The sequence below is a fragment of the Osmia bicornis genome, chromosome 3, assembly GCF_907164935.1.
Source record: "Osmia bicornis bicornis chromosome 3, iOsmBic2.1, whole genome shotgun sequence".
In the NCBI taxonomy this organism is placed as follows: domain Eukaryota; kingdom Metazoa; phylum Arthropoda; class Insecta; order Hymenoptera; family Megachilidae; genus Osmia; species Osmia bicornis.
In genome coordinates this window covers 9,997,247-10,014,607 of record NC_060218.1, presented here as the reverse complement: position 1 = coordinate 10,014,607, position 17,361 = coordinate 9,997,247, and the positions used below count along the sequence as shown (strand labels likewise).

General features: G+C 33.3%; 1 protein-coding gene across 4 annotated transcripts in view; it reads right to left on the bottom strand.

Annotated features, from left to right (window-relative positions):
* LOC114874319 (putative uncharacterized protein DDB_G0277255) overlaps window positions 1-17,361 on the bottom strand; it is a 69,578-nt gene that overhangs the window by 39,012 nt on the left and 13,205 nt on the right. For 2 of the 4 annotated variants that reach the window (XM_029183501.2, XM_029183500.2), the window contains exon 2: window positions 823-873. The exons of the other annotated variants lie outside the window; for them this stretch is intronic. The gene's annotated coding sequence lies outside the window, so the exon portion shown is untranslated. The remainder of the gene's footprint in view (window positions 1-822; window positions 874-17,361) is intronic. 4 annotated transcript variants of the gene reach the window in all.

The following is a 17,361-nucleotide window of genomic DNA, read 5'->3' as shown; positions in this document are numbered from 1 at the left end:
TTTCTTTTTATTTAACCGTCTTCCCTCTATCGCGTGCTTTGCTGAGGTCGCCTAGTTGCGAAACTCGTTCCCCGAGTTATCTTAGGGAGAATAAAGGGAAGAAAAGAGGCGAATGGGAGGGAAACGAGACGGGACACTTGATAAACGTACCTTTTCAATACTTTTCAGATAACATCTGGTCGAAATTTAGAAAAACTAATGAAAAGTTTAGGAATTATTTAAAAATTCTAGCCTACTTTTCTTTCACCAATATTAACAAGGAAATAATGTAAGTAAGAATATCAGGTATCTCATTGAAATTCTTGTTTGTCATTCGAGTATTATTTTCAAGTGACAAGTGAAAATTGAGATAATGATTATTGAATTAAATGAAGACTAACAAGTTTTAGATGGTTCGACAGAAAATTTGTTTGGATGACAAACAGAAAATAAATGGAATCGCAATTGGGTCAGCGGTGACAGCTTTCTAGATTCATTTTTCATTTGTCTTTGACAAAAAGTTGAACTGTTTACCAGTAAAAGTATTACAGCACGGCAAGAAGAAGCTATCAGTGGAGATAATAAGGATAATTTTCTGTAATTTCACCGGTTGGAACGGAGACGATTGTAAATAGTCGGAATTATAAATATAATGAGACAAAATGCCACAAGAAATTGTGTGGCTTTATAAACTGTGCATTCATAATTAGAAATAGCGGTGGAGAAGTATTATTATGATAATTTTTAGTAATATTTTAATAACTTGTAATTTGTCAAGGATTTTTAAAAAACAATCCAAAAATAAAATTCAATTAATATGCATATAATATATAAAATACTCACTTATTGCACTCACTAATGAACAAGACTACTTTAGATGGTACGCATTCTCACCTGAAACATATCAAATAAAACATACCATTAGATACAAAATTTTGTATCCAATTGACCCATTGGGTCTACATTTAACTACAATTTTGTATAAAAAAAAAATAAAGCAAAAATAGACAATTGAATCGTAACCTATATTTTATTGTAGAGTATCATTTTATGACAATAATGAAATACAAAAAAATAAAATAAAAACATACTTTGTTGGTAAAGTAGAAGCATATTTATGCTAAAGAAAAATGATTGAAAATAGATGTACACATCAAGTTTTAAATTTAGTTTTACCGTTTCTTCGTATTAATTTATTTAAAAAAACAGGTGCAAGACAAGGTTAATGTCTCTAGTGTGGTTTAGGGATACACCGAAACGAAATTAACTTGTTCACTGAACAACGCTTTTAAAGAAGATCGTTCCGGAGAAAGTTTTCCGATCGTGTACCTACAACGTTTTACTTGTTGCTTTCGGAAGTACGGTACTTGTTTCAAGAAGCTATAGTTAAAATCCAAATGCTGTTTTTTCCTTTAACTAACCACTGTAATTGACGTGTTAAGGATGAAAACGAAGGCTTTATATTAGAACCTTGACCTCTGTATTTTCCACTTTTCCACTTTCAACTACTTCATCAAACAATTAAACAAAAATAAATAAATAAATAAAACCATGAATTTCTTTGTATATTTAAAGAAAAATCAAAATTAAACTTTTTCATTAGTGTGATGTGTAAACTTTTTAAATTTTATGAAATTTTACCTTTGCTATTTAACCAATTTTACAAATTACAAAAATTACACAATTACACAAATTACAGAAGAGTGCAGACCAAGATTGCAAAAGTGTAAATCTAGCAAGGAACAAGAATTTCTATGTTGCGCGAAGGGGTAAAGGCGCGAGCACAGCGTGGGTCGAAAATTGACGAGTTTGGCTTGCCGTTGCATCGCGACAGGATGATATAGGAGTTTCGCGCCGATTTATAATCCGAATAAATCATTCGAGGGTGGGCGTTGAACAAACGAACGTAGTGCAACGATTTTCAGAGTGCAGGTCAACGATCCAGGAGCGAACATCAATCCCTTGCGTGATCCAGATGAATCGCGACTGACAAAGCAACGCTTCCTAGACCCTGCTTACATATTCTATTCATTAATCCTTTCGTCACTAAAGATGTATATACAGGGTGACTTTAGAGGCTTAGAGCAATCACTGAGAAAAGTAATGAAGAACAAGTAGGATAAATAGAAAATGAGGAACACAAAAATGAAGATAGAAACGTGGAAATAAAGAAACAAGTAAATACATACAAGTTAAGATAAGAGGGAAAAGAGAAAGCAAAAGGGAAAGGAGAAAATAACTGAAGCGAGGTAGATAAAAAAGTAAAGAGGTAAAGGAGAGAAGAAGAAGGACAGGAAACGAAAGATGATTAAACGTCAGAGATATCGTATATCAAAGAAGATCGATATAGTATGTATTCTCGTGAGGCAGTTAGTGATACAATTACAAGTATGTACCACGATAAAGGAGATTTTTCTTTTTTACTTTATAGCTGATTATTACAAGGTAAATAAAATAGAGTGATCTTTGTGCTAAAATTATATAGCAGAAATCCTCCAACTACATATAGTGATTTGTTAATACATTGTCTTTCATAGGAGAGCTACTCATTTAGTTTAATAAAATAATTTGAAAAATTGGAGGAAAAAAATTTTAGATACAATTTTATATTTGTAGAGTGTCGAGCAAAGTAGACTTGGGATTACCAGCCTTCTCCTTCACTAGGTGTTCGTCCTTCTCCTCAGGCATCCCCGAGGAGAATGACGAGATAGGGGAAGAGGTCCTGTATACATATATGCTCCTCCACCACTTGCATATATGCGTTTACGCGGGAAAATTTGATTTGATATTACTTTATTACTCACATTTTTCAATTCTGTACTAAATTTTATAACATATAACAACTAAAAATTATATTATTTTGATTTTTAATTATTTTTAATATTAATATCGTAACAACTAATTCCCCGGCAAAGTCATTTTCCCAAAAGAAGCCCAGTTCGCTCGATATTCTACATCAACATATTAAAGTGAATGTCAAAACTGTGCATTTTATTTTATAGGCATACGTGCTTAAACAAAGTGGAATTTTTTAATCGTAGATAACGAATAGATAAGATAAAAAGAACACAAGGAGTAAACAAACAATAAAATTACTAACAGAGGAAATTTAACGTTTACCTAATCGTTCAATACATCGTTCTAAATCTACCACATAAAATTCAATGCAACATTGTAATTATCTTGAATCAGAAGAAACTGCATTAACGTGTACATTCACTGGATAGCACAAGATTTGAAGCGATAAGATAGAATGCAATGCCTGCACCTGATGACAATACATCTAACTATAGAGTCACGTAGAGAGGCTAACTCATAACAAATATGGTGAAACAATGAATGAAAGTTGATTATTACGAGCCAAGAATAGTTATCTATCGCGGAAGGCAACTCTGTATATTCCGCGCGTTCAATATCCGATGCTTCTTCCCCTGTTCGAAACTTTCAAATGATTAGGTTCACTGTACTCAACGATATGTTTCATAAATGATTATATAGAGTATCATGTAATTGATGATACAAGCAAAAGGGTAATGACTCTATATTAAAAAAAGGTAAGTGGAAATATGATTTCTTTTCAAGAAAATCATAACAACTTGGTAATTAATTTTCCACTGCAAAATTATGATTTCTTTCAAAATTATATTATATTACTTTTTTTCTTCTGTGTATTTAGTTTATAAACTTTAAAATTATTATTTCCTGATATATTTATTATAAATAACGCCAATGTCCCAATGTATGCTTCTTGCAATATTTATAGTACGTCTGATGCACACGTTCAACGATATGATTAATTGTATCAATGAATTATGCAACAAAATTAGCAAGAAGTAAATAACGCAGAGTTAAACGACTTCTTCTGACAAACATTGAAATCGTTTATTTTTAGCCGACATTAGTCCATTTATTATTATGTCCTTTCAACGAGAACATTCATAAGATATCGTGGAAAGAAAAGGCTGTGGCAGATAGATTTATCTCGCTCAAGTAAGAATCACGACACGTATGTAAAGCAACTATCGCGAGTTGTCACGTTGCTATCCCAACTTTGTTCTTTCGATCGATAAGAAAAAGAACTCGTGAGAAAGTTTCAGGATACCACGTGAGATTAAAAACGCTGTAATCGAACGTGACTTTCAGTTCATCGTACCTGTACTACAACGATATTTATTACCCTTTAATCGATCAAAGAATCTTGAAACTTTATTTAATGAAAAATTAATTTTAATTTAATAAAATTGATTTAATTACCAATTACTTGTACCTTGAAAGCGAAACTCGAATAAAAATAAACATAAAAACTTCAAAAATCAAAATATTGATGAAGTACAATTTCAATGAGAAAATTATTTTTAGAAACTAATTTAATTTTATCACACTGGAATAACAAATCCATCGGCAGATAAACTGGTATTTAAAGCGTTATAAAATACCAATAACTGTATGTTTCTCATAATTCAGTACATGGCGATCGTTTAATTTTATGCCTGTTAATTTTGCACGCTAATTTAAATTATTAGCCAAAAGAGGCTCATCGAATCTGAAAAATGCAAATACTTCTACAAGTTCTGCTGCTACATGCTGATTGTTTCGGGTCAGCAAGGTAATAAAAATGCACCGTTACTCTGGATGAGCGAAGTTTGTCGCGGTACTTGGTTAAAATTAACTTCGTAATATCTTCATCAAGAAAAAAAAAGAGAATAAACGAAAGAAAATGCAAGAACAATTCTGATATTACACTGATTGATTCCGTGGTTTACATAGCGTGAGGAAAAGGAAGAGGAAAGGCATAGGAGTACACCATTAAACCATGGCGTTAATTAATTATTGAGATAAGACACGAGTAGCTCCTTAGTAGGAAAAGAAAGCAGTGATCGCGGAAAAAGTAAAAGGAGTTAACGTGAAATTGTTCGTCGGAGAATGAATTTCCTTGCTCTTGCGACAATGAGAGGAAATACTGGAGAAGTTATTAAACAACAAACTTTTCAATAGGATTAATTCCATTTATGGAAACGGGAAGTGTTATTTTATTTTAGTAAAAATCCAATTACATAATTTTATTATTTTTTAATATTCATTTAAATCTATGAAATCATGTTTCGATTGAACCTGAATCGATCTACGTTCTCTTTTTAGAAGCTTGAATGCCTCGAAATGAGACAGCACCTTTCCCTCGTCATTGTCAGTCATTTCGTCTCACTCTATAAACGTGTACAATGTCAATATCATACTGAATCATTGTGAACGAAATTCCTTTTGATCGTTTTAATAGGAAACGAATATTGCGTCTGTATCTTCTTTGATAACAGAAAATATTCGAATAATGAGTGTTCAGATAATGGAAGCGATAATAACGTTACATCAGAAACTGAATATTTTACAGGCACAAAGCATTTTCATAACAATATTTATCAATTGTAAAACGACGCATTAAAGCAATTATTAAATTTTATTACACAAAAGGTAAATTTATATGGCTGCTATTTAGGCACTATGATTGTAAAAAAGTTATTTAGATTTGGGTCAATCATAACCCATTCATTGGAAAAATCTAACATTAAATTTAAATTGTTGCTATTTTAATAATCCACCTTTCAAGAGTTAAATCTAAGAACATCATTTATATAAAAACTTTTCTCTACTTTACTACCCTCTGCTTCAAGTTGACCCTGAAGACCTCTCTTTATTAAAAACTTTTCTCCACTCCATCTCTAATATGCATACAAAATTTAAATTGCTAATATGCTTGTATCTCCTGAAAATATGCTAAGTGACCCTTCAGTACAAAGGGTTAGAGAATCACAGTAATCTCTTACCGAAAGGTTTGCTTCACTCCCCTTTATTCTAATTCTTATCCAAAAAAAGTTAAATTACTAATACGATTGTTTTCCTCTAAATTCAAAATCGTGTTGCTCCACCCGTGAGCAACACTGACATAGACTTTCATCGGGGCCCTGAAGACTGCCCTCTTTTAGAGAGCAGACCTCCATCCAGGCACGCACCATCTTTTGCTTCTCTTCTTTCTCTTCTGATTGCCTGCTGCACGCGTCCCAAGGTCTTATGTAAGCCAGTATGTCGGATACTTATATACATCCAGGGATATTTTCGGCATCGTAATAGGGATAAGTGAAAAAAGTATACGAGAAAGTAGCCTGTACCGAATCTTCGTTAACAGAACTGGTTTAGGTGGCTTTACAGCTCGCTTTAATTACATGGCGCAATCACCGACTTGGCTCCAGTTTCCTTATAACGTCCCCTTTCGGACGAGACAATTACACCTTAGAATCCGAAAAAGGGAAGAAAAAGAAAGAATTTTGTACGCAGCTGCTCTGAAAAAGAATTTTTATTTCAAGTGCTCTCAGTCGACTTTCTTGATCAGAAAAATTGTGCAACACGATGCATGTTTAAAGATATCGTAACCCTTTGTCCCTAGAAATGGTTCAGAGAATTATCACCACCGTGGAAATGTGTAATTACTATGAATGTGCGGGTACCCGATATTACGGGCTCGGGCAGGCTCGGAAAAGATCTGGTGGACTCGGGCGAGCCGCGGCCGATACAATAAACATATGTAAAATCTGTTTTATATGGAATTTTGGAATAAAATAATTTTTATTATGTGGAAAAATAATACTTGTAACGAATTTATTTGAATATGAACTCCATTCGATGTCACCTGTATACAAAATAAATGAGTTGAATCTGCCCGACTGTACCCGACCGAACCCGAAATAGTCGGGTTACCCCCGATGTTTCCCGAACCGACCCGACTAGTCGGGCTCATCACTAGTAATTATCTTCGATTTTATCGACGATCCTACAAACTGACGGTAGAAACCTCGAAACCTGTGTCTGACTCAACCACAAAGCGATTGTGAAACCAACGATCAACGATTTCACCGACAGCCGAAGATCGTCAGAAGCTTCGCAGAAGCGATTTAATGTTGACTTAAACAGTAAACGAAACAAGGACAAAAGTTGGAGTAAAAACAAACAATAATTTCGGGCTGTCGAAAATACTTTCATCCAGAGAAACAGAGAAGAAATCGTAATTTTAAATTTTAATAAATTCGTGTTACCATGCCTCCCTTCTTAAAAAATTATGAAATCTTAGCATTATGAATATTAACGCTATTCATACAAGAGTAAAACAGAAAAGAAAAATAATTTTAAAATTTATTTTCCACGCTTTATATTTTGTAAGTATATAAGAAATGAGTAAGCAAAAGAGCTCGTGGATTGCAACCCGACAATGTTTACGTCTGGCCAGCCAATTTATGTATAATTTAAACACTGCAATGTACAAGAAATTTATTATCACCAGATTGAAAAGACAGAGAAGAAAAATGTGTGTACTTAGAAGTGTCAAGGTGTGTTTAAAAATATCAAATTCGCAGAAGAGATACATATTTCCATAATGATTTAAATCCTCCACGATAATGGAACGCTTTTAAATGAAAGAAAAATGTGTTAAATGTAATTTTAAAAATAGAATGATAGATATTCGTTCGCAAACGAGAATTGCAAGTATCGAGTGGTGATACTTTACGGTCTTTAGCCAACGTGTCGACACTTCGTTTATTTCCGCAACGCCTACGATCCGTCACAGTGTGAAGGTGTCTTTAAAACCATGTGCAAAACTAATGTATGAATTATTCAAACGAGCTACCAGGAACGAAAGAAAATTAACTTCCCTGGACAGGATAAAAATGATGATAAAATAAGTCCTCTCGTTTTGTTGCACTAAGAAGTCGAAATTCCATATGTTATACCTGTAACTGTATACCAAACGACAGATTTCTGATGACATAAAAATATCATGAAATAACACTTATGGTACATAAATTTGCGAAATAACAGTATAAATATTCCATCGATATTTTTACTACAAATTGGCTAGTGCTATTTCAAAATATAATACACTGAAAATTGGATATTCGGTATTGAACAATACCAATTATCTGTCTAAACGAAGAATCAGCCATTTTCAATTAAAAATATCGAAAATTTGTATAGTCATTTTTATTGGACTTTAAATTTTAAATTGATATGCCATAAGTGTTATTTTACGATACTTTTATGTCATTAAATTATGTCAGACTTTCTATGTTTCGAAATCCAACGTTTGATGTACAACGAGCCTAATTACTATCCTATGAATAATGTAACCCCTATGAATTATATTTTATATTATTAAAAAGAACAATTTCAAAAAAACCTTGAAAGAAAAAATTTTTTTTATAAATCATTAAAGTCGCATCAACCACTACCTTATTAACTACGAAGTACATTAACTTAATCATACATGTTGGTCCCTTATCCAGTACAGAAAATTCTTAATTACCTGAATGAATTTTTTGAAAGTAAAGAAAAATATATCTCAGATAATTGCACGCAAGCAGAAAGTGCAATATAATTTGTAAGTTTTACAACGATCGTACGTCAAGTTGTACTGGTTTACGAGCGATAGATTACGTGAAAAAGTGAAATTCCAAGCATTATTAATCACGTTAAAAGCAAAAAACGAAACACGACCGACGAGGTCCAAGGTTCTCGCAATAATCGAAACCCGTTGCACCATAATTACATTCACCGGTGTATGCTGCCCTTCGATTTTCGTGACGCCCGGTCGACGCTGAATTTACCTTTACAGCCACGTGCGAGCCTGATGCATGGCCGAGCATATAGCGGGCGTTGCCGGGAACTTTAGTACCTGACTTGCATACATTATCGTCCTTCGTACACGCTTCTATCTAACGATGTCCATAATCTCTCGGTCCGTTTCTTCTCTTGTCCAACCATCAGATCGTGTTAACTCTCAGACGGCGGAACCGGCTCTTTGTTGGACCAACATGTGATTCTTTTCATTCTCATCTTTGTGAATTTGATAATTTCTTAAGGATATCGTGTCAATAATTTTAACCCTTTGAGGGGCAATGGTATACATACGTATTTGTACCACATTTTTGTTTTTAGTTTTTTCTTTAATTCGAAATTAATTTTTGAATTTTCCAAAAATTGAGTTTTTTTTATATTTTGCAAAATTGACGTCAGAATCCTGATCAACGACCCCAAAAACTTTAAGATAACCTTTCATATTAATAATTTACTAGGAAGAAAAATGTGCTCCTCGAAGGGTTAAAGCTTTGTAAGTGTATAGAAAATTGACAAGGCTTCCTTTGTTTATTTTCGGCATTTCTGACCCTCGCCCTAAACCTCTCCTTCGCTGGGCTCCCATCTTTCCCTTCAAACGCTCCCGAGAAGAATGACGATGCAGGGGAGGAGGCGCCCTATATATAGGTCTGTGGCGGACCACCAATTGCGTATACGCGATTACGCGGGTAAATTTGAATTATCGTTTACTTTGTTTTTGGTAGACACTAAATTTTATAATATTTAATAATTAAAACTTGTATTAGCTTGTTTCTAAATCACTTTTAAATAGGAATATGCAGTTTTTCTGACGTGTAATTATCTTGGGACACCCTGTATGTAAGAATGGTGACTCATCGAGCACGTGCGCTGGTAGCCGTGAGATTTGTTCTTTCACTTCCTCTTATTCTCTGTCGTTTTCATCTGTCGGTGATAAGGTCGGATTAGCACGAGCTAAGCTCAGGTAATTCCTGGAAGAGAAACTCGCCACGAATTCAATAATTGCTAACCGACGAACACGAGTCGTGAACAATTAACAAGTTTTTATTGTAATTTAACTGTTTTACAAATTTCTTGAAACCTTCTTAACATACCTATACGTCGGAATGTTACTTCTTGAAAGGAAATTTTAATGAAGGCCTCTTCGTCTTTGCATAACTTTCCAAACGCCAATGTTACTATTTCTGTTTTCTTAATCCAAACGAAATAATGTACGTATAAATATCGGTTTATAGGTACCGTTCTGAAAAAACCTGAATCGTAAATTTACGGGAATATATTCTAAATTTATTAAGATCTCGTCCCAATTGCTGGCATAAAAAACGATATGTGACGTTAATCTTTCTTATATACTCGATGGATCCTCATGATTTTTTACGACTCAGATAAATTAAAATGCATCACATTGAGTGACAGTACGAAGCACACTCGTCCCATTTACAAACAAGGCTCGACATAAGTAGGCCGTACGATCTGCTTCTTATAGTGATGCAGTTTATTAGTTCACAATATATTGCACTCTGTCCACAATAAAATATATTAAATTTAAAAAAAAAAAGTCAAGTAAATCAAGTTATATTTTACTTTTATCATCTCAGTAGACATAAATATTGAGTCACTTTAGAAATTTTTTCATATTATTTCTATAAATTTTTTTTGTAGATGCACAGTAAATTTAATTATTAAGAGGATTCTTAGGAACACGATAGAAATTCATAATGCAATTCGTCTGAGGCATATGATAATGGAAAACTAGGTATGAGAAACTTCTATTATTCTCATAACAAACGGCAGATTCTTTCATTTGCTTTGAATAATTAAATGTATAATAAATAATGTTAACGGTGTGTTTGCTCCAATTTCTTTGGATGATCGTTTTAAATATAAAGAACCATAGTTTGTGTTAACGAAGGATAATTAATGCACTTTATGAATTATTACAGTTAATTACTATTTTTACATTGTGGATGTCACCGATAACTTCCATAACAGTCAACGGGTTAACATTGAAATTTACAATACTTGGAAAGATTTGAAGAATTTTACTTTACAAAATTTGTAAATCAGCCTCCCAATTATCAGCTTAATTCGTTTCGGTATAATGCATTTTCCGCGTCGCTTGGCTCAAACAAATTCCACTACGCTCCAATGGAATTGAACGTGTAACGCAACGTTACAGGTCGTTTGCAGAACGTTTGTTCGGAAATAAACCTCGATCCTTTGAATTAACAAGGCTGTGCGACCATCAAGCGTGGTATTTGTACACGGAAACCAGTAGGACTTCTTGCATTCTTCGTACAACGTGTTATTTCAGTAAATCACTGTGATATCGATACGCGTGCTCGCTGACCAAAGAAAAACATTTTCCATAGGGAAACGATCGCGGTACTAGTTCATTATCCGTTAGCCAACTGTTTATTAACTAGACTATTTTTCATTCTTTTTACGCTCCACGGTATAGGAATTTCTCGATCATAGATCATTTTATAAAAAACTAAATTTAATCATGAATCCTCTTAGTAAACAAATTATGTATGTTGTATGACTCTTCTGAAGCAATTTTCAATACGTAAATGAATTAATTATTTTTTAATTTAAGTCTAAGGTTTTATCATATCAAATAGTCCATTTTGAAACATAGAAATTTTGATATGAACACTGATGATATAAAAGTATTACCTACAACATAGCACTTATGGCATAATAATCTAAGTTATAAAATTTTAAGAAAATTATCGAATAAAGCATTCATTAATTTTGCTAATATAAAGGGACTGATTACCACTTATCAGGAATTTGACATAATTTGATAATGAAAAAATATGCAAATTAATTTGCCATAAGTGCTATGTTGTAATATGTACTTTTATATGTCATCGAATCACGTCAGTTTTCTCATTTATCGAAATTGGTCATTTGATAGAATACTGCATTTTCATGAAACATAAGAAAAACTGCATCACCTGAAGCAATAGAATTCCCACGATCCATAGTGTTGTCTATGGCCGTTCTATAATGTTCGTTCCCCTCGACTCTGTTCAATTATTTATTACAACTCTTCAGATCTACCTGTATCCACCGTGTAACCTCGAAATCGTGAATCGATCTACCAATAGCCCTGATCTTGTCCAGTGGAAACTAGTTTCGCAAGAACAGCAAAGGAGTTACGCCTTCGCGCTTCCGTAATGCCGATGCAGATTAGGCGTTAAACAGAGACTCCTGCGTGTTTGTTCAACTAATCGAGTTATAAAATACGACATGTGTATGCAATATGCTAACCGTAAGAAAAAAATTAGGAAGATGATCGCGTGATTCAGATTCGTTGGCAACGTTTCAAGTTTTTTTTTCTTTTTTTCAAAAATTCTGCAACATTTTTAATTATATTATTAAACCTTTCGTGATTAAATATATTTTTTTCTTTTAAAGAACTTCTTAAGATAAAGTTAACATTTAAATCAACTGATCTTATTTCTATCTTATTCGAGAAGTAAAACATTCCTTCCCCCTCCTTTTCTCTTTTCTTTTTTAAGACAAAGATTAGAAAAGTGGAAAGTGTTCTGTGTGGTTTTTTTTTAACATTTTGAGATAGAGCTCTAGTGGAATTAAGGAATATGATTTGTTAAATTGAAAGTAGGTTCAATGTTAAAAAGAATTCTTCAACTATCGTCATATTATCGAGATTCATTTGCCGTAACACTTTTCCCATCACTTCAAACGATTTTCTAAGAAACCGCATTTCTCTATCAAGGAATTACAGGAAATTGTAACATCCTTTCCATCAGTTGAAAGATTTTCTAAGAGAAATTACATATTTAGAGAAGAGGTCGTAAAATATAGTCTGATCGAAATAGGACAAATGATAACATGGTTTATATTCCATCGATGAAACTAAAATTTCATTAGAAAAGCTAAAAATAAAAATTGTGTTCTACTGTCACATTTCCCGTTTGCCGATCCTTGAGTCAGCATACTTTCTGATTATTTCATCGAGTTTTGTATGCATTTCCGGTCAGACGAGGTTCGAATTGTAATTACATCGACATTCCACGCGAAATCACTGAAGTATACTATTTAAAAAGTATATTTAGACTTCTATAAAAATTTAATTTTTTAAATTAGACATTCGTTTTGCAAAAAGAATGTAAATTAGCATAACGAAACACTTAAATATTTACAGTGCCTTATTAATCACGTTTAAATTCTTAAACTTTTCCAACAATTATCAGTGGTATTAAAAAAATGCAAAAAGCTGATAATTAGCAGATGCTAATTATCCAATGAATAATAATGCTTGGTGTTAATTTTTTATTTCATAATTTCTACTAATTTTTGCACCAGGTTTGTATTAGGAAAATTACCTTGCACTCTGAATTTTGAAAACAAAAAGAAGCGGTGTTTAGTCAGAATAATTAGGAGCAAGAATTTAGCAAAAAAATGCATCATTAACTTTGCTACTAGGCGTAAAGAATCATTATACAACAGTTTTACGAGGAGAAACGGAATGCAGCAACTGTAAGGTGCAGGAATTACGATGACCCGTCGAGATGAATTGCTAATTCATGGTTACTTTGACATACAGAAATAGACTTTTAACCAGATGAAAATGTCCACGGACTAAATACGTCAGAACGATGTCTGCGCCCTAAATTCGAGATCCAAATAAAGCAGCTCAGCAACCAATTAAGTATAAATTAATTGCATCTTCCAACGAAACATATTATTTCAACCCTTCAATTACTTCAAGAAATGTTGATTTCAATATTTGAAATATATGACTGATAAAAGTTCAAATTTCATGATTTTAGGAAATGAAGGAATAGCGAGAGTAAACCGCAATGAAGACTTTTCTACCATCTCTTTTGAGATCAATTTCTCGTCAAAGAATAGTGGTACAAATTTTTCCCATGGAAAGTATGTCAAACATGGATAGCTTTTCGTGTTGCTTTTGCATGTCTCATAAAATGAGAAAGTGCAAAACCGCGAGACGTCTAGGACGACGATGCACGATCCATCAATTTTCTCTACCCTTACAATAGTATACTTTACTTTCTGCAGTGAACAAATATAATTTTAGACCACGGCAATAAAAATATTAATTTTTATAATTCTTAACCCTCGGTAGTCATTGCATCAATAAAAAATAATTATTGAAATTATTGTACATATACCGAAATAACAGACCAACATGGCAACCGAGGTGTTAATTAGTAGAATATTAAGTAACAATTAACTTTATTAACACCGGTAATATAATATTGCATAAAAAGATTTTCCATTGCTTACATCATTATATATTTGCTGAATTTTGGAATTAAATGCAATTCATGAACTGCTGTTTTGTATTAATATTACAACAAAGCAAAGATGTACATATATGGAACTTTATCCTTTTGAAACGAAGTTTCAAGTGCTCAGCAGAACTTTGTATAGTAATTGAAGAGCGTCATGTTAAATAACTGAACTTGTAAGCATTTCTAAGAGCGTTTAAACTCTACGTCGACTTATTAGAACACTTCTGAAATGCACAGAAAGCACCATTGTGATATAAACGCACGTGTGCAGAACGAAATTGAATTGTGAACTTGAGTTAGTACGTGTTAAGAATAGAGTTTCGATGCAAAGCTTATTCGTTATTTTTATTTAAATACAAATTTATTTATTTCTTGTATAATGAATTTTTATGACGTCAAGTGGCACTGACATTGCAACTTATCGTTAATTACACATTAGACTTTCTAATTAACTTTATCGTCAATTAACTGCTGATAAAACCAAACTACAGTTTGATACAGAAATTTTATTTTATACTGTTTATTTATTTTTGTATAAACAATTTAGTGTAGGTGTTCTAACGAGCAAACTCAGCCGGTCCATGTCCTACGATTACGGTCAAGGTCTCGTTTAAAAGCTTACCTACCGTAAATTTGGCGAAAAATAGTAAAATTGCAATTTTTGGTCCGTGGTACTATCCAGAGGCCGAAAAGAAGGCGTCAATAATTTTTTGTCGTGGGCAGCGCCCAGGGGTACTACTAGTCATCTATAAAAGGATGTTCAATTCTTTTCTATCGAGTAACAAGCTATACTTGCCAAGAAATTTTTACCTTTTTGATCGGTTGGCAGGTTGCCATAAGCTGAACCTCTCTGCCAATAATAGCAAGTCTCTTTTTATGAGAGCATAAAAAAGTTATGGGTTTATCGTCCCCAAAGGCTTAATCAACTATGGAAGTGCAGAAGAATCGCCAAAATTTCCAAGTTCTGATGCAGCTGGGAATTCTTCTGCCAATAAATTACTGAAGCACCATCATCTTCAATTTCAAAGATAAGAAAAGGAATCACGTTTGCATCCCGAATTCAGTCTCAAGTTCCATTTCTGGAAAACCAATTTTCCATTCCATTAAATTTCCATAAATGATAAAGTAAGAAGTTAAGGAGGGATAAAGAACAGATTGCAATTTCATGCAACAAATTGTTCGAAATTATCCATCAACCGAGCAGTATAATCAGGAATCCCACATGGTGGAGTTGAAAAATTAAACGAAACGAAAGTTGCGAATCGCGAGCCAGTAATTACTATACTGTAATAAAAGCGAACGAATGTAAGGCGGTGATTAGATGAAATAAGGTTGGCACACATTTTCTCCCGAGAGAAGCAACGAGAAAAGTAAAAGGTTAGATCGCATGAGTGCGTATCTAGAGATAGAATATAGGCTGACGCGTGTATGCAAGCTCGGCAAGGACAAAGGCTGAAGATGATGGAAAGCTAAGGCGTGTGTCCGGCTTGGTAACATTTTGTTTCGACGATACGTTCCATGCGAGTTTCACCAGTGAAATGCAAACCGCTCTGAAGCGGACGACCGCTGAAAGTGTCGGTGAAACTTCCTAGCTTCCACTAATAAACACACTCGTGCGTATATTTACCATACGTCTACTGGGCGTTTTCGTCCACCAGTCAACCAGACGCGTAACGAAAGGGTTCGTCCGGAAGGATTTCCTGTTATACTATACGTTCCGCCTTTACGTTGAAACTTTCGATCTTGGATTCTGTTACTAAACCGCCAACTGAATTCGTGGTCATCGCTTTCTTCTTCTAATAAATTATTTATAAATAACCAGCGGAATTATTCATTGTTGCTTGGATCACTTAGATCTAGGATATTTACAAATACTTGACCCTCAATTTGCAATGTTCTTTTTCACTAACGCCATCTTTTATTCTCGGATCTGATTTTATATTGTTCTAGACTTGAAAAAAATCTGAAGAAATTTTGAGATATTCATTAAAGTTTCTAATTTAACATTCAATAAACCTCCTTGCAATAAAAATAAAAACACGAAGGCAAGTTCTGAAAAATGAAAATTTCGCCTGAAAGCTTTCAATATACAGGGTGATTCTCTCGGCGCGCAACACAATAGACGTGCCGCACAATGGAACCCCTGCTATTTCGTTTCTTGTCTTTGTCTCAGCCATAAACACACACAGAGCAGTTTTGGGTCCGGCGATATGGCTCCTGGGTCTTTTTACCCGCAAACACAGCAGGGTTCCATTGTGCGGGGCGGCTATTGTGTTGCACGCCGAGAGAATCACCCTGTAGTATGCCGATGGAGGGTTAAAAAGATTAATTTGTTTTCAATCATTTATTTACCTTCAATTTGCAACTCTGATCTTAGTGATACCTATATTAAAAATCAACATAAGACCATTCTGGAATACCAACATCCCCCGCGTATCTATTTAAGTTCTCCAGCAGAGTTACTAAAAAGCACCTGTACAAACATCTGCATCAATTTACGTAGCTCTGTACCTAGAAGAATTTTATGGCAAACATCTTAAGTTTCAAATAGCTTATATTCCGTGGTTACAGGCTGGACACGAAGAGCGTGAAAAATGATCATTGTATTTCAAAAGTAAAGAACAATCAGATATTTGCACTTTGCGTGACGATAAAGTTGGAAAATAAACGTTTCGACGCTATGTTTACAAGTTATTTAAACCCTTTATCCTAAATGAAAAGTTAAATCGTGAATTATCATGCGACTTGAATATTCTTTATATAATACCTGATTTTATTTAATTTTGCTAAACTTTATGCAAATATTATAATATTATACATTATTTTAAATCCATTTATTTTTAATAATTTTAGTATTCTTTGAATTATCACAATTTAAGTTATTGTAAGAAATAGATTTCTATGAAAATATTTTTGCAACAAAAAGCGATTCCACGGCATTACAATGTTGATGCAAAAACAATTTGTCCCAATGAGCTACTTTTTTTTTAAATCATAATGAGATGGTAGAATAGTACACATAGACTATGACCATCCAGAGATCATAAGGAAACAAACAGTGAAAGTTTCATGAAAATCGGTCCAGTAGTTTTTGAGATCATCAGGTACAAACAATCAAACTCACAAACTCTTTCTCTTTATATAACAGTATATTTAGATAAAAGAATGAAAGGATGTTCTAAATGATGATTTCGAGGATTTAATTATTAAATTAATTATAGAATACTTTAAACCCTTAAAAATCTGACTTCTTAAATTCCATTTAATATTACTTTTAATAAAAAAATTCTTTGCTTAAAATATAAGGAATTTAACGTTGCAATTTCTTTATACTCTTTTATTTGCAGAAAAGACATCAAAATTCATTTAACACAAAACAGATAGGTATAAATGGAAAGCAATTACAGGTACGAATGCAAATGAATGGTGTTCAGAA